Genomic DNA, 21,482 nt, shown 5'->3' on the forward strand with positions numbered 1-21,482 from the left:
GTCATGTGATGAGCAGGCCTGGATGAATCCAAGATTGGTATGAAAATAGGTGGCAGAAATATTAACAATCTCTGATATGCTGATGATACCACCCTGCTGGCTGAAAATAAGAAGGATCTTGAACATCTGATCAGGAAAGTCAAAGAAGAAAGTGAGAAGGCTGGATTTCATCTGAACAAAAAAACAAACAAACAAAAGGCAAAGATCATGACATCAGCAAACAATGTGAATGTTGACATCAAGATCAACAATGAAGAAATTGAAGTTGTCAAAGGTTTCATCTTTCTTGGCTCCAAAATTAATCACGATGGTAAGTGCACCCCTGAGATCAAAAGACGGATGACACTTGGAAGAAGTGTAATGGTCAGCATGAACAACATCTGGAAGAGCAAGGACATCAGCCTGGCAACTAAATGTAGATTGGTCAGTGCAATCATCTTCCCAATAGCAACATATGGCTGCAAATCTTGGATTCTGAGAAAGGTAGACAGTTGAAACATTGATGCAATTGAATTATAGTGCTGGGGATGACTGTTACACATCCCATGGACAGCCAAAATAACAAACCAAGCAGTTCTGGAACGTATCAAACCAAAAATCTCACTGGAGGCCAAGGTAGTAAAACAAAAGCTCTCCTATTTTGGTCACAACACAAAGCAAGTCCCTTGAAAAAGACATCATGCTTGGAATGGTTAGTGGCAAAAGAAAAAGAGGCCACCCAAGAATTTGCTAGATAGATACTATCAAGGAAGATACTGGACTGAACATAGCAGAACTGAAAGCTGAGAGAGATCGGAAGGAATGGCGAACACTGATCCGTAGAATGACCAAGAGCTGTACTCAACTGATTGGATAAGGAGGAAGAGGACTTTGATCCCAGAGATGGACTGAGAAGCCATATATTCTCTCCCACCCTGCATCCTCACTCACACCCCCTCGTCAAAACATACCTTTGCCGGCAAAGAGGTTTCCTGTGTAAGACCCCATGCAGCCAGAACAGCACTCAAGAATTTTCCATGTTAGCATTTAATGTTATGCTTTAAGCTTAGCTTTGCCAGAACAGTACTGCCTTGTCAGTGTGTCACTTAAAAGAACAAGTTTGAGACTTTTAATCTTTTGATGCTAGTTAGTTTACATTTCAAACACATGGAAAAAAAAAGCAAAAATCAGGTTCTAAGCTCTGACCATGTTATAAGTGATCCCACATTATATTGATCTGTGTTATAATGGGTCTATAGTGTAATTTTCTTAAAGTAAAGAAATGTTGCTGGAATTCACAAAGGAGTGGAATATGCACAATGGTTCCCTAAAGGACAAGAGAAGAGAAACCAAGGGCCCTGTTTACTAAAGTGCGCTAGCGTTTAGGATGTGGTAACAGTAGAGACTGGGTGCCTCTATCATTAGCACGTGCGCTAAAAACGCTAGCGTACCTACAGCACGGCTTAGTAAACAGGGCCTCAAGTATACAGTACTTCAGGTCTTGTGAATTGACTTTTTCACTGCTATAAACTCTAGGGGAAAGTAAACTGCACTGCACAGCGGGTACAGACCCAATAACCTTACTGGCCAGACCAGATGAGCTATGTTGGCCCATATCACTTCATGCTTAGATTAGTTCAATTTGCTTCTCACAGGTTTCCCTCTAAACCATCTTTCTCTTCTTCAATTTGTTCAAATTTCTGCGGCACAACCTACATTCTGCCAGTGTCGATATGCTCATATTAGCCCTCTCCTCAAGTCATACAGTTCAAACTCCTTTTATTGGCTTACAAGAGCATTCATTCTGTAGCTCCTCTGTATCTCTCCACAGTTATCTCTCTTTACACTCCTCCCTAGGAACTCCGTTTATCAGGCAAGTCTTTTGACTGTATCCTTCTCCCCCACTGCCAACTAGCAATCTTGCTGCACTGTATGCCTGGAATAGATTTTCTGAGTCAGTGTGTCAAGCTCTTTCTCTGGCTATACTCAAATCTAAGGTAAAAGCCCACCTTTTTGAGACTGGTTTTAATTCCTAACTCCTAACCCATGTCTGTTTTAATCATTCCCACAATAGGTAGTTCCTTAATCTCGTATTTATCCTGTTTGTCTGTCTTGATTAGATTGTAAGCTCTGTCAAGGAGGGACTGTCTCATGTGTGTTTAGTGTACAGCACTGCGTACATTTAGTAGTGCTATAGAAATGATAAGTAGTAGTAGTAATATCTGCTCTCATCTCTGTGTTACTATTGGGTCTCATTTTCAAAGCACTTAGACTTACAAAGTTCCACAGGTTACAATCCACCTTATAATTGAAAGAGAAAAACGCCTAGATTTTGACCCAAATCGGGAGATAGACGTTTATCTCATAAAAACAAATAAATCGGTATAATGGAAAGCCGATTTTGGACGTTTTCAACTGCAATCCATCGTGGAAGCATACAAAGTTGACGGGGGCGTGCCGGAGGCGTGGTGAAGGTGGAACTGGGGCGTGGTTATCGGTCGAGGAGAGATGGGCGCCTTTTGCCGATAATGGAAAAAAAGTATGCGTTTGTAGCTAGAATTTAGGGCACTTTTCCTGGACCCTGTTTTCTCACGAATAAGGCCCCAACAAGTGCCATAAATGACCAGATTACCACCAGAGGGAATTGGGGATGACCTCCCCTGACTCCCCCAGTGGTCACTAACCCCCTCCCACCACAAAAAATGATGTTTCACAACTTTTTATTTTCACCCTCAAATGTCATACCCACCTCTCTGGCAGCAGTATGCAGGTCCCTGGAGCAGTTGTTAGGGGGTGCAGTGGACTTCAGGCAGGTGGACCCAGGCCCATCCCTCCCACCTGTTACAATTGTGCTGCTTAATGCTTAGTCGTCCAACCCCCCCCAAACCCACTGTACCCACATGTAGGTGCCCCCCTTCACCCCTTAGGACTATAGTAATGGTGTAGACTTGTGGGCAGTGGGTTTTGAGGGGGATTTGGGGGGCTCAACACACAAGGGAAGGGTGCTATGCACCTGGGAGCTCTTTTACCTTTTTTTTGTTTTTGTAAAAGTGCCCCCTAGGGTGCCCGGTTGGTGTCCTGGCATGTGAGGGGGACCAGTGCACTACGAATCCTGGCCCCTCCCACGAACAAATGCCTTGGATTTATTCGTTTTGAGCTGGGCGCTTTCATTTTCCATTATCACTGAAAAACAAAAACGCCCAGCTCACAAATTGTCGAATAAAACATGGACGTCTATTTTTTTTCGAAAATACAGTTCGGTCCGCCCCTTCACGGACCCGTTTTTGGAGATAAACGCCCATGGAGATAGACGTTTTCGTTTAATTATGCCCCTCCACGCAACTTGTAAGTCTAACTGCTTTGAAAATACATAAATCTTCATCTCCCAATGACATTGGCATTGAAACAGTAAAGGATGTCGTAGTTAGAAAAATGATGAACAAATCAGAAAGCAGACTGGGTCAAAAATAAATGGTTTAATAGAACATAATCCAGAAATAATAATTAAATTACTATTTCTGGATTATGTTCTATTAAGCCATTTATTTTTGACCCGGTCTGCTTTCTGATTTGTTCATCTGACTTCAATAAGCAGATTTTTGCCTTTTTGTTTTTTTGTAGTTAGAAAAATTACTTGCAAAATTGACAACACTAGCAGAAGTATCAGCATTAAGCATAGTTAAAAAGTTTTTCTTCAGGTGAAAAATTAGTTAACTGTTTTTTGTTCATAATTAAATCATGTAAATTAGTGCGAAGCAGTATCATTAAGAATTATCTACATCACACTGACTTTAAAACAAGCATAAGTGAATATACTGCATGTAATATGCATGAGTCCATTATGGAAATGCAGTTTTTGTGATTGCTCTCCTAAAGCCACCTGCAAGAAAACACAGGCAGAGCTAAATTTCAGCATAGGCAAAGTAATCACATGGCTAGGGCTAAAGGCTAAGGAGGGCCCTGTCAGATAAGCTTAACTGTCTAAATTATTTTTCAAGATTATACAGATTTTTACATTAATGCACAGGCTTTACTCAAACTGTACCTTTGAGCACAGTTACTATTCAAGTAAACACTAGCTTGCACTGTGTGTAAATTTAGGTATGGCCTAATTTTATAAGGCTTATATAACTAGGCTTATCTAACTAAGCATAGACTAAATTGATCTATATACAACACTTAAATAAATTAATTGAGTTAAATGTGCTCAAACCAAAATTCACCTCACATATTACTGTGAGATTAAATTGTAGGGGCCATCACCGCACATCACAGCCCCTTCATAATAATGCCACCACTATCAGTTAATAAAAGTTTACCACAGTATCAAAATAAAAAAAATTACTTATCTTTAAATGTTCAAATAGAATGTTCAATTAAGATCTCCTGTGGAGGACAGTGGTCCAAAAAGTCCCAACATACACAAATATGCAGATGGAATCCTATAATGGCTCAGAGTATATGATAAAACAACATAATCCCTAGTTATGTGCTCAAGGTGTATCAACTTTAATTGGCATTCTTTGACTTAGGCCTAAGTTTCGCATTGCTGCTTCTTCTTCAGGAAGAATGATGATATCTACAATAAAAATCCGTTCAAATATAAACTGTTGGCACATTGCTCTACTATACGCATAATTAACATAACTATACTCTTTACAATGTAACATTAAGAATGGCACATACTAGATGGGAACAGCTCTCAAACCAAGGTCTTAGTGTGGGTATCCTGCAAAGGTCAAAAGATGCCAACATTGTATTTTTTATATAGAGAAACTCTAACAACTCTTGGAGAATACAAACTCAACAGAAATAATTCCAACCTAATAAGAGGAGTTTATATTATATGCCGGGTTCGTTTGAGGGTGTCCCATTCCACTAAGAGGAAAAAACTTCCCCCTACATATAATAACTATACCAAATGGAACCTCAAACCTCCAAACAAGGGACCATTCCAATGGAATTTAAACACACCTTGTATAAAATGGAGTAGATTAATATCATAGGTTCCTCCCAAGAAGAAAAAAAAGAAAAAACACCCAGACGAAAAAACTCAAATTAACTGAGATAAAAAACGAATGGGATGAAAAAAACTCTCTTTCCTTCTTGTACCTATAAATTGAATGAGCACCTAACCCAAACTAACCCGCCAAAACTACCCCCAGCCTTAAAAAAAGCTACCTATAGAGCACCCCGGGGGAAAATAGAAACACTCAAGGAAAGAATGACAGGCAAGGATCAACCTACCTACCTAAACATATAAATTCCCAAAGCAGCAAAAGGATAAACCTAAAAATTACTTAGCTTGATGCAAACAGGCTGCTTCGCAAAAAATATTCCCCCGATAAGGTCTCCGGAGCCTTACAGCAGATCTTCAGCTGATGAAAAAACGCCAGCCCTCCAAATCTTCAACCGGCGAACAGCGCCAGCCTTCCAACAAGAGCGCCTTGTTTCGCCAACCTTATGGCTGCATCAGGAAGGGTGCTTACAATCACTCTTAGTCCATCTTGTCAAGAGCAGCAGACGACGCTGGAGACTTAACCTAAATCATATATAAGCCAAAGATGGAGCGTGAGCAGAACCTTCGAGATGAACTTAAATTTTAGCACTTGCTGTTACATCATCACGTAGTGACGTCCTCTCATGTCCAATCATGTTTATCCAAGAGAATCAAGGAAACAGCCTGCCAAACTTACAACCACGTCCTGACGTAATGATGTCCTCATATATCTAGTCGTCCTGATCCTCCAGAATCCATAGCCACAGCTGTATCTCAATAATAGGCATTCCACTCAATGTTTTTATTCAAGCCTTGTGGTGTAACTGTTTTAAGTACATAAATCCAATGCTGTTCCTTACGCCACAGAATACTTTTAAAACTAACATATTTGCCCATTTGTGGAGGAGTGGCCTAGTGGTTAGGGTGGTGGACTTTGGTCCTGAGGAACTGAGTTTGATTCCCACTTCAGGCACAGGCAGCTCCTTGTGACTCTGGGCAAGTCACTTAACCCTCCATTGCCCCATGTAAGCCGCATTGAGCCTGCCATGAGTGGGAAAGTGCGGGGTACAAATGTAACAAAAAAAAAAATTAGGGTGCAGGAATTTAAACAGTCCAGCATCTCTTTGTTCATAACGATGACCAGTCTACCTCTCTATTCAGTCCCTGGGACTAACAGTATCCCAACTGAAAATAAAATGTTGTTCTTTGTGCAGCAATATGCAAGAAATAACCCCTCCTCTCAGTGAAACAACCTGTATCAGAACTACATATCTAACCTCCTGTAGAGAGTATGCCTGTATTGCATCCACTGTTCCACTAGCAGAGCTGTAAGTGTACCTGTCCTAATATTGCTCAGATGTTCCACAATTTTCACTTTAATGGATTGGCATGTTTGTCCTATATAATATACCCCACATGGGCAAATAATGCAATATATGAGCAGAGGTTGAAACTTAACAGCCAAGAGCACTAAAAAGGAAAGTAGCAAAGCTCAAAACTTTGTCCTGAAAGAAAGCTATTTTCAGTTCTTTGGCTGCTGGAGAGGTAGCACTGCTACTGACCTGAATTAGGTGTTAATTAAGGTGTGAGGAAGTAGAAGAGTTGCAATCATTATTAAGGGCAATCTGATACTGGGTTAGCTTCAAAGGGTCTGTTTGAAGCAGTCCCATTAGAATTAACACTATAGAGAGAGGAAAGGTCTCACTTAACTTTCTTTCTGAGAAGTTCTGAGAGAAGAGGGCATTTCTGTGGTGAGTGAACATTATTTTGTTCTGTGCTTTGGTAACTTAAAGATTGGGGTTTAAAACAGGAATTGTAGATTATTGATAAAGACAGCATAATTAAAAAATCAAACTTTATTAACTAGTCTCCATACTCTTTTTTCCATAGTTTTAGAACTTGAACTTTCTGCAAAACAGCAATAACAGATAGCCTCTAGAAGAAACAGTGTCACAGTTGTGGCCGTGCCCTTATGTTCAGACCTACTGTTTCTCTGTATCTAGCTCTGTGACCTCTCCAGTCTGCCTTTGTCCCTATTGTTGCTCTTCCTGTAAGCAAAGCCTCGCTTTGGTCTCCCTGCTTCTGCTTCATTTCCTGCTTGTGACATCATCATCAGCAAGCCCTTTATAAGCACCTGGGAACTATCATGTTTTGCCTTTGCAAGGGGTCTCTTAATTTGCCTCTGTATAGGTCATATCCCTGCTTGGCTTTGTTCCTGAGTCTTGCTCCTGAAGGTCTGTTCTGTGTTTCCCTGAGTCTTGTGTTTCAGTGCTTTGTTTTGTTTCTGTGAGTTTGCTTTTGAATCTTGATCCTGAAGGCCTGGCTCTAGAGCCACACCCTGCCCTTGGTGTCTTTATCTGTTTGACTTCCCTTGGCTTCTGCTTTTAGTCTAGCCTTGCTTTTGACTCTTGCTATAGTTAAGCTCCATGTTTAAGCCAATCTCTGTGTTTAGCCAAGTTCTGTTCCTGTTTCCCCTGTTCTGTTTCCTGTGTGTATAGTTCTTGTCTGTTAATTCTGAGAGTCTGTAGAAGCCAGCATTGTCCCTAATTATCTCACTGCTATGCAGGTGTGTCTGCTGCCTCTCAATCTGCCTGGCCTTTCCCTTCGAGCTGTGGATGCTGGTAAGCACATTGCTTTGTTGTTTGCTTGTCTTCCCTTAGTCTGCTTAATCCATTGCCTGCTATGTTTGCTTCCTGGCTCTTGAGCTCTATTTCTGCTAAGTTCTGTTCCTGTTGTGTGTTTGAGCCAGGTTCTGCTCCTGCTATGTATTTGAGCTAGTTTCTGTCCCTGCTCTCTGTCAAGCCATGTCCCTTTCAGTATCCTGTTCCCTGTCAAGCCATTTCAGAATCCGGTTCCAGCCAAGCCAAGCCCATTCGAGCATCTGGTTCCAGCCAAGCGAAGCCCATTCCAGCATCTGGGTCCAGTCAAGCCAAGCCCGTTCCAGCATCTGGTTCCAGTCAAGCCTGTTTGAGAATCCTAAATCCTGTTTGAGAATCCTGAATCCTGTTCCAGCCAAACCTATTTGAGAATCCTGAATCCTGTTTGAGAATCCTGAATCCTGTTCCCGCCAAACCTGTTTGAGAATCCTGTTTGAGTATCCTGAATCCTGTTCCTGCCTTGTGTATTGTCTTGCTTCTGTTATTCTGTTGTCTAGCTCCTGCCCTGTCTTGCCTGTCTAGTTGTGCTTTGTTTTGTCTCTTTCAGTCTAGTCTTGTCCGGATACAGTTCTTGCCTTGTCCTTGTCTTGCCATTTCTGGGTCCCAGTCCCAGTTTTAATCCAGTTCCGAGTCTTGCCTTGTCCTGTCTGGGTTCCAGTTCTGGCCCCTTTGCCTTTTTTCCTTGCCTCGTCTGGATCTGGTCCTTGTTTTTTCTATTGTGTTTAGTTACCTCTGTCCTGCCTTGTTGAGTCTGTTTATCTTAATCCAGTCTGTTCTGATTTCTGCCTGTGCCAGCCCAAGGTGATTTGCCTGGCAAAGCTCCTGCTTTGGTTCAAGGGCTCACCATTCCTGACAGTTGTGACACACAGCAGGGCCTAGTTCAATCTTCATGGATTGAAATTCCATGTGTAAAGGGGAAAAGAATAGTGATGGGAGTGTACTACCGTCCACCTGGCCAGGATGAACAGACTGATGTAGAAATGTTATCAGAATTTAGGGAGACTAACAAACTGGACTACACATTAATAATGGATGATTTCAATTACCCTGATATTGACTAGGTAAATGTAGCATCAGTGTATGCTAGGGAGGTAAAAATTCCTTGATGAAATCAACGACTGCTTTATGGAGCAGCTGGTTCAGGATCCAACAAGAGGGAGATACATTCTAGACCTAGTCCTTAGTGGAGCACATGATCTGATAAAGGAGGTAATGGTAATGGTGCGTCACTCCTTGCTTTGTTCTGATACAGTGTCCTGGAGTTTGTCAACCATCTGTGTCAGCGGCTGTCAGCGAGAACCTGTGCTGTGCTTGTGGGGCACAGGTGGAGCCAATCTCACTACAGCCCATGTGCTCACTTCCCTCATATTGTGAAAATGGCCAAGTTCAATTGTAGATGTTTTGATGAAAACCTTTAAAATTCTCATCCTGAACATAGCAATTTTTGAGCTGGAAAATGTATATTTTTGTGTTTCAAAAATATCTACTTGCCAGATGTTTTTGTGCTCAGTATGTATTTCTTTAGTTACAAAAAAAAAAAAAAAGCTAGAGAAAAATGCATGAAAAGAAGCCAATAGGGGTGTCTGTGTGGCACCATTTCTAGTAAACTGGCCACAAACACATCCCAGCACAGCAGAAGGACAGGGCCGTTGAGGGGGGGGGGGGGGGGGGGGGGGGCAGGGGGGACAAAATTCCCCAGGCCTGGGCCTCCAAGGGGGGCACGGCGCCAGGGTCTCTCTCCTTCCCCTGCTCCCAGGCCGCCGGTGCTGCAGTCCCCGGTCTCACCTGCCATCCTTCGGCTCCATCGACAGCCTCCCTCCCTCCATCCGCCACTGCCCCCTGCATTCAAATCAGCAGCGCCTCACCTCCGCGTGAAAGCGGCAGATCGCCTCCCTTCGGGCCCTCCCTCACTGTGTCCCGCCCTCGTCTGATGTAACTTCCTGTTTCCGTGAGGGCGGGGCACAGTGAGGGAGGGACCGAAGGGAGGCGATCTGCTGCTTTCACATGGAGGTGAGGTGCTGCCGATTTGAATGCAGGGGGCCTGGTGGCGGACGGAGGGGGGCTGTCGACGGGGCAGGGGGTGGACGGGTAGAGACCGGGGTCTGTGGCGCCGGCGGCCTTAGAGCAGGAGAGGGAGGCAATAGTGGTAGCGATTGGGGGGGCGGCGGCCCCGTGGGGGCAGTAGCGGTGGGGGCCCCGTGCCCGGCCTTGCCCTAGGCCCGACTCAGTCTCTCGGTGGCCCTGCAGAGGGAAACCTAGTAGTTAGTGCAGTGGACCTCACATGTGGAGGGGCATAACCAAAAGGGACGTCCTCGTTTCAATTTGGACGTCCTTGCAAAACGTCCCCATGCAGGGGCAGGGAAACCCGTATTTTTGAAACAAAATGGACGTTCATCTTTCATTTCGATAATACGGTCAGGGAAGCCCAAATCCTGAAATTTGGTAGTCCTTAGAGATAGCTGTCCCTAGACTTGGTCGTTTCTGATTTTCAGCGATAATAGAAACCAAGGACGTCCATCTCAGAAATGACCAAATGCAAGCCATTTGGTAGTGGGAGGAGCCAGCATTTCTCATGCACTGGTCCCCCTGACATGCCAGGACACCAACCGGGCACCCTAGGGGGCACTGCAGTGGACTTCATAAATTGCTCCCAGGTATATAGCTCCCTTACCTCGTGTGCTGAGCCCCCCAACCCCCAAAGAGGATGGAAATCAATATTTTGAAAGATATTTTTTGAGGGTGGGAGGGGGTTAGTGACCACTGGAGGAGTAAGGGGAGGTCATCCCTGATTCTCTCCGGTGGTCATCTGGTCATTTCAGGCACCTTTTTGTGCCTTGGTCGTAAGAAAAATACAACCAGGTAAAGTCGTCCAAGTGTTTGTCAGGGACGTCCTTGTTTCTTTCGATTATGGGTGGAGGACATCCTAGTGTTAGGCACGCCCAAGTCCCACCTTCGCTACGCCTCCGATACGCCCCCTTGAACTTTGGCCGTCCCTGCGACGGAGTGCAGTTGGGGGCGTCCAAAATCGGCTTTCGATTATACCGATTTAGATGACCCTGTGAAAAGGACGCCCATCTTCTGATTTATATCAAAAGAGGGGCAACTGTTATGACCCGGTAGTAGTGAGCTCCTGTGCCCCGACTGAGCACGGCAGAGATGGAGTGACACCGCACTCGGTCAGGCAACCAGACAACCCCTAGCTTCACCTGGGAAGCGACCACCGTTCACCAGGAGTTGAGCTCCCAGCTGCAGGTGGCCACCAGGACTTCTGGAAACGGCAGGGTTGCACAGCCGCTGACCAGGCTGGCAGGAAACAGACACAGTCCAGAACTAGTATTCCAACAGGCAAAGAATAGTCAAAATCAGTCCAGGGTCAAGGCAGGCAGCAAACAAGCAAGAACCGAGAAAACTAGCCAGGGTCCGGTATACAGGAAAACAGGAACAGAAGTAGTCGGCAAGCAGCACTCTGACAGCAACTCCTCAGAACAATTGAGGCTGAAGCAACAAAGGACTGGAGGCAAGGCTTTAAATAGAGCAGGAATCAATCCTAAGCATGTGCAGCTGAACCAAGATGGCTGCCCCCCATCAGCAGAGAAACCCAACGACCAAATATGGGCTTCCTTCCTGTAGCCGGCCAACCCCAAGATGGCTGCCACAAGCTAAGATGCCCATCCTAAGATGGCCGACCTATCCTGGAGAAACACCACCAAGATATCCGATTAGCTGTGCCGAACCGGCCGTGCAGGCCTGGAACCAGGTGAGGAACGTAACAGTATCCTTCTCTTTTGAAAATGAGCCCAAAAGGGATCCAGGTACAAATCCTATGTTATTTTGTATTGTGAGCCCTCCAGGAACACCTAAAAACCTACTGTACCTAAGTGCACACCACTACAAAACTCCTCAGGTCTGCAGGTGTCTCCTATCTATAGGTACAGTTGGTATTTTGTGAGTATTAGAAGGCTCACAATTTCCACCACAAGTGTACTAGTTAGAGTGGGATATGGACCTGGGTCCCTTTCTCTGCAGTTCCCTGCACTGACCACTAGCCTACTCCTAGGACCAGCTTGTGGCTCTAATAGAAATGGCCATAATATCTGAAAATGTCACAGAGCCTGGTATGTATTGTCAATGTGACATTTTTGGGGAGTGGAAGTGGATTAGTGACCACTTGAGTTTTAAGGGGGGGGGGGGAGAGATCATGCCTTAATCCCTCCAGTGGTCAGTTGGTCAGTTAGGGCACCTTTTTGGGATTTAGTAGTGGTAATTATTATTATTTATTGCACTTGTATCCCACATTTTCCCACCTATTTGCAGGCTCAATGTGGCTTACAAAGACCTGTTATGGCATCGCCATTCCAGGGTAGAAGATACAATTGGTGTTACAAAGAGATCAAGGATGACAGAAAAGAACTAAGCAAGCAGTTATAAAGAGGACTCTCAGAATGAGGGTGGAGTGGTGGGGTGTTATAATTAAGCTATGGATTCTCGTGGTAGGCCTTGTTGAAGAGATTGGTTTTCAGAGATTTGCGAAAGTTAGTTATTTCGTTAATTGTTTTCAGGTTTGTTGGTAGTGCATTCCACAGCTGCGTGCTCATGTAGGAAAAGCTGGTCGCATGTGATAATCTGTATTTTAATCCTTTACAGCTGGGGAAGTGTAGATTAAGAAATGTGCGGGCAGATCTTTTAGCGTTTCTAGGAGGGAGGTCCACGAGGTCTAGCATGTAGGTCGGAGCATCTCCATAAATGATTTGATGAACAATCGTGCAGATCTTAAACGTGATACTTTCTTTAAGTGGGAGCCAGTGTAGTTTCTCTCTTAGGGGTTTTCCACTTTCATATTTTGTTTTTCCAAATATGATTCTGGCTGCGGTATTCTGGGCTGTTTGAACTTTCTTGACAATCTGTTCTTTGCATCCAGCATAGAGTGCATTGCAATAGTCCAGGTGGCTTATTACCATTGACTGTACCAGGTTTCGAAAAATAGATCTTGGGAAGAAAGGTTTTACTCTTTTGAGTTTCCACATGGAGTGAAACATCTTTTTGGTGGTGTTCTTTACATGGTTTTCGAGTGTGATATTTCGATCAATGGTAACTCCAAGAATTTTCAGAGTGTTTGAGACGGGAAGGGAAATGTTTGGAGTGGTTATGGTGGTGAATTTATTTGTGTTATGTTGTGATGTAAGTATAAGACATTGTGTTTTTTCAGCGTTAAGTTTTAGTTGAAATGCATCCGCCCAGGAGTGCATGATTTGGAATCTTTGGTTGATATCGTTGGTGATTTCCTTTAGCTCATGTTTGAACGGGATGTAGATCGTGACATCGTCTGCATATATGTAAGTTTGGTTAGTAGCTTGGCCAGGGGTATCATCATTAGGTGGAAGAGGGTTGGTGAGAGGGGGGATGCTTGGGGGACTCCACATTCAGGTGTCCATGGGGCTGATATAGCCGCATTAGCTGTTACTTGGTATGATCTTGTGGTTAGGAATCCTCTGAACCAGTTAAGAACGTTACCTCCAACTCCAAAGTATTCTAGGATATGAAGTAGGATTCCATGGTTGACCATGTCGAAGGCGCTGGACATGTTGAATTGTAAGAGAAGTATGTTGTTGCCAGTTGCAATTGTTTGTTTAAATTTATTCATTAAGGTCACTAGTACTGTTTCAGTGCTGTGGTTCGACCGAAATCCTGATTGTGGCTCGTGAAGAATTGAGTATTTATTTAGGTAATTAGTGAGCTGTTTTGTCACTACGGCCTCCATCAGTTTGGTTATCAGCGGGATAGATGCTACTGGACGATAGTTGGTTAAGTCATTTGTACTTTTCTTTGTGCCTTTAGGTAAAGGAGTAAGTAGAATGTTTCCTTTATCCTTTGGGAAGAGACCGTTTTGTAACATGTAGTTCAGGTGCCTCATGAGGTCTGTTTTAAGTTGTTGAGGGGCAGATTTTATAAGGTTATTAGGGCAGATGTCTAATTTGCATTGCGACTTGGCGTATCTTCCAAGCGACTGGGAGATGTTGTCAATCTAGAGTATGTCAAAGTTGGTCCATGATCGGTCTGCTGGATGTTCCCTGAGTATTGGATCTAGACACTCAAGGAAGTTTGCATAATCAGTTGTGTTAATAGGTATCATGAGTCGTAATTTTATAATTTTTTCTTTGAAATAGTTCGCAAGATTGTTTGCTGATGGAGTGTCTATGTTGTTAGAGGTAACGGGTGTGGTATTTAGTAGTTTATTTACGAGTTGGAAGAGTTTATGTGTGTTCTTGTAATCTGGTCCGATGGCTTTATAATATGATCTTTTAGTTTGTCTGATGGTGTATTTGTATTTTCTTTGTAGTTGTTTCCAATTGTTAAGTGTAGAGCTGTCTTTTTTCTTATTCCATGCTCGTTCTAATCTTCTAACTTGTGTTTTTAATTCTTTCAATTCTCCGTTAAACCATGGTATTGAGTTTTTTCTATGTGAGGTTCTGCTTTGAAGTGGTGCTATGTTGTCCAGTATGGTTCTGCATCTATTGTCCCATTCCTGAAGAAATAGGGGTGAGTCTGTTGGTGCTGTCCATTCGTTATTATAGAATTGTTGCCAAAATGTTAGTGGGTCTATTGTGCCTCTCGTGGTGTAGGTTAGTTGTTCTTGTTTATGTTGTGAGCCTTTCGTTCAAGTACTCCAAAGGGATTTTGAAACATAACAACGGAAATGACGTCACTCCAATCTCATGAAAGTATATAAATAACGTATCTAAAAGAGGAGTAGTTGTGCGCAACTCAAAAAAAAGGAGAAAACATATTGTGAACAATGAGCTAATAAACAGATTGACACAAGAAAAATAAAAATAAATATAAATAAAAATAAAAAATTCCAAATAGATATTGTGAAGTAACATAAAAATAAAAATAAAGCAAGTATGCTGGTATGAAAAAGTATGCAAACTGCCGGCCCTAAATACATCGGTTAAACACATTAATAAAAAATCAAGATACTAATTTTAAAGGCACAAACCACTACGTGGTTATGTAAATCTGTATAAGTATAAATGACAGAACTTATTGCAATATCTATACATTAAAATACGTTAAAATACGTAAGAACTGATTAAAATGATCTGTGCACATAAAAATGAAAAAAATTATTATATATATGGTTTGGGTATGTGAAATAAACTCTTGTACACTTAAAGAAAGAGGACGGGGGGGGGGGGGGAAAGGGAAGGGGGAAAAAAAGGGGGGGGGGGGGAGGGGGGAGGGGGGAGGGAAGGAAAGAAGGGAAGGGGAGGGGGGGGAAAACAGAAAAAAAGGGAGGGGGGGGGGGGGGGAAGGGGGGAAGGGAAGGGGAAGAAAGGGAAAAGGGGATAATTTGACCATATGGGCTCTAAAATGGTCAATATAAAAGATATTAAAAATAAAATTAATCCAAACTATAAAGAATATATATATAATTGGATACTAATTAGACTATAAAAAAGTAAATATATTAACATGACCCAAAGTAACAGGATATGCATATATTGATCTGTGTTGCCATCATAAAACCTATCTTACAAAAAAAAACTCCAAACTTACAAAAAGGAACTTAAATCCGTGTCAGTGTTTAGACCATTTGGTATAACTGTATTAAGAGTATATATTGTTCTTTGTTCTTCTCTTAACAACTTAACATCAATATTTCCTCCCCGCCATGACATATATAACTTCTTATATACAAAAAACTTAAGATCTTCTATAGTGTGATTCTTTTCGGCCCAGTGTGGAACCAATGGGGCACTTTGCACCTGTCTTGTTAAACAGCTCCTATGTTCTATTATTCTTGTTTTCACTGCCCTTTTAGTTTTCCCCACATATAACAAGCCACAGGGGCATATAATAATATAAATTACACCCACAGTATTACAATCTGAAAACTGTTTTAAAGGATAGTTTTTTTGATTGTTTCGACAATAAAATGATGTTAGAGTCAAAGAGTGTTTGCATACTGAACACCTACCACAAGGGATGTGACCATTACCTCCATCTATAGTTGAACTGGGACCTGGAAGGGTAGACGGTACCAAAAACTCTTTCAAATTACGGTTGCGTGAATATGCTATCACTGGTACTAAATCAGTAAAGCACTTTTCTGTTTCTAAAATGTGCCAGTGTTTTTTGATAATTTTCTTGATGCCTCCTGAAAAATGTGAAAATTTGAGCGTACAAACTAAGTCTGGGCTGCGTCTGTCTGTCTTCTCATATAAAAGATCTTGTCTATCCTTCCCAATGGCCTTTCTTAGACTTTTCTTTACGCATTCTTGGGGATAACCTCTATTGTTGAACCTATGAGCCATATATTTAGATTTGTCCTTGAAGTCCCCCTTCCCTTTCCCCCCCCCCCCCCGTCCTCTTTCTTTAAGTGTACAAGAGTTTATTTCACATACCCAAACCATATATATAATAATTTTTTTCATTTTTATGTGCACAGATCATTTTAATCAGTTCTTACGTATTTTAACGTATTTTAATGTATAGATATTGCAATAAGTTCTGTCATTTATACTTATACAGATTTACATAACCACGTAGTGGTTTGTGCCTTTAAAATTAGTATCTTGATTTTTTATTAATGTGTTTAACCGATGTATTTAGGGCCGGCAGTTTGCATACTTTTTCATACCAGCATACTTGCTTTATTTTTATTTTTATGTTACTTCACAATATCTATTTGGAATTTTTTATTTTTATTTATATTTATTTTTATTTTTCTTGTGTCAATCTGTTTATTAGCTCATTGTTCACAATATGTTTTCTCCTTTTTTTTGAGTTGCGCACAACTACTCCTCTTTTAGATACGTTATTTATATACTTTCATGAGATTGGAGTGACGTCATTTCCGTTGTTATGTTTCAAAATCCCTTTGGAGTACTGGGGCTGTTGTTTTTATTCATTTTTATTCACTTTACAATAAAGAACTTGTTTAAGAAGACACCATCTGAGAGGTTTTTTGGATCCACTGTTGTTTTTGCTTCATTGCTCTGCTGTGGAAAAAACACCTTCTGTGCGGGTTGGCATACTTGGTACCGAAGGTACAACATGGCTTTTGAGCCATGGGACGATGTCCTCAGCTTCAGTGGAGAGAGATTACAAAGACTGATGCAAGATTTTACACCTCTAGAAGGTGAAGAAGATTCTACTGTATCCCTTACAGATATGTGGATGAATATGGTTAAGGTTAATAAATCTATAATACAGAATGAATTGCATTATGCTACTCTGTTACAATATTGTAGAAATAAAAAGATCCCGAGGGGATTAAGAGTTATGAAAGAACCTAGGCTCTTCACTGATGATGAGGACTTCCTCAATCAGTGGTGTTCTATCTTGAATAAATGTTCTTTGGATTTGATGATTCTCATTATAGAGACATCTAAGAAAAGGAACGATACCTTACGTCCTAATGTGACTGAGAAATTAGAAGTTTTGAAAAATATTGATCCCAAATTCGATGAGGTTATTATAGATGTAAATAGGAGGATGGATAATTTTAGGAGTGAAATTAAGAGAAATAAGATTAACAAATTGCATAGAGATAATGAAGACTACAAGAGGGGCTCAATATACCCATGGTCTAGGCCAAAGAAAGACCAGAGACCGAATCAGTCAAGATCTAGGTCTCGTTTTCAGAATTATCCGGCCTATAGACAGCCTATAGGCTATATACATCAAAAGAATAAAAGATCAGCAGATTCTAATGGTTCACCTAATCATAGAAATAATAAGAGAATTAGGAGTGATTCGGAAGAATGTTTTACTTCACCTTTATCAAGCCCTACTCATGCCCCAGTAGCAGGCCCATCAAACTCGTTGTCTTTTTTAGACCAAATATTACCAATGAGAAATTTAGAAGAAAGACAGACAACAGGGGCCAATGCACAGTTTCCAAACAGGGGTCATTACATGAGAGGCCACTATTACCATCGAGGAAGAGGAAGAGGCCGACCCAGAGGCAAAAGCTTCACCTATCAGAATCATTACAATCAACAATACTAGATGATATAGACATTAATGAAGATACTCCTATTGTGAATCTCTCTGATATTAATCTTACGGAAAATCAAATTCAGGTCCTTAAGAAAGGATTGTCTTTTGTACCTACAGCTAAGTATGATTCATTTCAAACGAGGGTAGATATGTATCGTTTTTATAGGAAATTATTAATAAAGAAGTTCTTTTCTGGGAATGCGGAGATAGGTAATGACACTTCAGTTGTGAAGGATAAATCTAAATGGATGCCACCTGGCCCCCCTGATCCGGTCGTGTCTACATTTTACAAATGTGTTTTAGCAGACATCGACCGTTTAGAGAAAAATAAATACAAGGCACATCATAATCTCACAAAAGATGAGCACACAGCCATGTTAGCATTATCACGTAACCATGAAATTGTCTTGAAACCAGCTGATAAAGGAGGAGCAATAGTCATACAAAACAGAGATGACTATGTAACGGAGGTTAAAAGGCAGATTTTTGATAGACAATATTATGTTGAATTAGAAGAAGATCCTACTCCCGTTCTCCAGGAAGAGATATTAGGATTGGTAAATTTTGCCTATGACGCAGGGTACATAACATCTAAAGAGAAAAACTTTCTTACCATTAAATATCCTACAGTTCCAACTATTTATATGCTACCCAAGATTCATAAAAGATTAGATAACCCTCCAGGCCGTCCAATTATATCAGGCAATGGATCTGTTTTAGAACCGCTCTCTAAATTTGTTGACTACTTTTTAAGACCTTTTGTTCCTTTAATAGAATCCTATGTCAGAGATTCCTCACATATGATTACCACTTTGGAGACTTTTGATGGTGAACTTGATGACTTGATTATGGTCACTTTAGATATAGAGGCCCTCTACACCAACATACCACAGTTAGAGGCTCTATTGGTTATTGAAAACACTCTTGGAAGAAGAACCCATGATAGACGTGTCCCCAACCATTTTATAATTACTTTGGCTACTCTCGCATTAACAAAGAACTACTTTGGTTTTGAGGAGAGCTATTTTCAACAAATAAAAGGGACAGCCATGGGGTCGGCCATGGCCCCTGATATTGCTAACCTGTATGTTGCGGAGTTTGAACAAAAGTTTTTGAAAGAGCATCAATATAAAAAAGAAATAAGATTGTACAAACGTTACATAGATGATATTTTCATCTTATGGAAGGGCGACATGGAAAGTTTATTCACTTTCCTAGATTGGTTGAATACCAGGGACCCAAATTTACATTTCCAGATGCATTATCATTATCATGAGATCTCTTTTTTAGACATTATGATTAAAAAAACTACTTATTCCTTTAAAACAACGATCTATAGGAAGTCTACAGACAAGAATAATTACTTACATTTCACTAGTTTTCATAACCGGTCATTAAAAGAAAATCTACCATACTCACAATTTTTGAGGTTACGGAGACTTTGTACAGATTTTGACGACTTCAAGGACAAATCTAAATATATGGCTCATAGGTTCAACAATAGAGGTTATCCCCAAGAATGCGTAAAGAAAAGTCTAAGAAAGGCCATTGGGAAGGATAGACAAGATCTTTTATATGAGAAGACAGACAGACGCAGCCCAGACTTAGTTTGTACGCTCAAATTTTCACATTTTTCAGGAGGCATCAAGAAAATTATCAAAAAACACTGGCACATTTTAGAAACAGAAAAGTGCTTTACTGATTTAGTACCAGTGATAGCATATTCACGCAACCGTAATTTGAAAGAGTTTTTGGTACCGTCTACCCTTCCAGGTCCCAGTTCAACTATAGATGGAGGTAATGGTCACATCCCTTGTGGTAGGTGTTCAGTATGCAAACACTCTTTGACTCTAACATCATTTTATTGTCGAAACAATCAAAAAAACTATCCTTTAAAACAGTTTTCAGATTGTAATACTGTGGGTGTAATTTATATTATTATATGCCCCTGTGGCTTGTTATATGTGGGGAAAACTAAAAGGGCAGTGAAAACAAGAATAATAGAACATAGGAGCTGTTTAACAAGACAGGTGCAAAGTGCCCCATTGGTTCCACACTGGGCCGAAAAGAATCACACTATAGAAGATCTTAAGTTTTTTGTATATAAGAAGTTATATATGTCATGGCGGGGAGGAAATATTGATGTTAAGTTGTTAAGAGAAGAACAAAGAACAATATATACTCTTAATACAGTTATACCAAATGGTCTAAACACTGACACGGATTTAAGTTCCTTTTTGTAAGTTTGGAGTTTTTTCTTGTAAGATAGGTTTTATGATGGCAACACAGATCAATATATGCATATCCTGTTACTTTGGGTCATGTTAATATATTTACTTTTTATAGTCTAATTAGTATCCAATTATATATATATTCTTTATAGTTTGGATTAATTTTATTTTTAATATCTTTTATATTGACCATTTTAGAGCCCATATGGTCAAATTATCCCCTTTTCCCTTTCTTCCCCTTCCCTTCCCCCCTTCCCCCCCCCCCTCCCTTTTTTCTGTTTTCCCACCCCTCCCCTTCCCTTCTTTCCTTCCCTCACCCCTTCCCCCTTCCCCCTCCCCCCTTTTTTTCCCCCTTCCCTTTCCCCCCCCCCCCCCGTCCTCTTTCTTTAAGTGTACAAGAGTTTATTTCACATACCCAAACCATATATATAATAATTTTTTTCATTTTTATGTGCACAGATCATTTTAATCAGTTCTTACGTATTTTAACGTATTTTAATGTATAGATATTGCAATAAGTTCTGTCATTTATACTTATACAGATTTACATAACCACGTAGTGGTTTGTGCCTTTAAAATTAGTATCTTGATTTTTATTAATGTGTTTAACCGATGTATTTAGGGCCGGCAGTTTGCATACTTTTTCATACCAGCATACTTGCTTTATTTTTATTTTTATGTTACTTCACAATATCTATTTGGAATTTTTTATTTTTATTTATATTTATTTTTATTTTTCTTGTGTCAATCTGTTTATTAGCTCATTGTTCACAATATGTTTTCTCCTTTTTTTTGAGTTGCGCACAACTACTCCTCTTTTAGATACGTTATTTATATACTTTCATGAGATTGGAGTGACGTCATTTCCGTTGTTATGTTTCAAAATCCCTTTGGAGTACTGGGGCTGTTGTTTTTATTCATTTTTATTCACTTTACAATAAAGAACTTGTTTAAGAAGACACCATCTGAGAGGTTTTTTGGATCCACTGTTGTTTTTGCTTCATTGCTCTGCTGTGGAAAAAACACCTTCTGTGCGGGTGAGCCTTTCGTTCGCCAGTTAAGGGAAAGGTTTGCTTTGTAGTGATCCGACCATGGTATGGCTGTCCATTTTGTATCTGTTAGTGCGAGATTTAGTTCTGATGATAATTTGTATGTAATGATGTCTAATGTGTGTCCTTTAATATGGGTGGATTGCATATTTGGCCAGTGAAGCTCCCATAGTTGGAGGAAGTCCTTGCATTCACGTACGTTTGTTAGGTTAGTATTTGCAAGGTAGAGGTTGATGTCTCCTGCTATAAGGAGGTTTTGGGTGGAAATACATGTGTTCGATATGAAATCCATAAATTGTGTTTGGCAGTCTTGCCAATTGCCTGGTGGCCTATAAAACAGGATAAGGTTTAGATGGTCATGTAGGGTTGGGTGGTTGATTCTAACTGAAGCTATTTCAAGTTGGGGAAGTATGGATTCGGCTATTGTTGTAATGGTGAATTGGGATCTATAGATTATAGCTATGCCTCCTCCTCTTTTTCGATTCCTTTTCCAGTGGGTGATTTTGTATCCTGGGGGGGCATATCTCCAAGATTATGGGATATTTTAGTCATGGATCCAGGT

This window comes from Microcaecilia unicolor, chromosome 3 (assembly GCF_901765095.1).
Source record: "Microcaecilia unicolor chromosome 3, aMicUni1.1, whole genome shotgun sequence".
Taxonomy (NCBI): domain Eukaryota; kingdom Metazoa; phylum Chordata; class Amphibia; order Gymnophiona; family Siphonopidae; genus Microcaecilia; species Microcaecilia unicolor.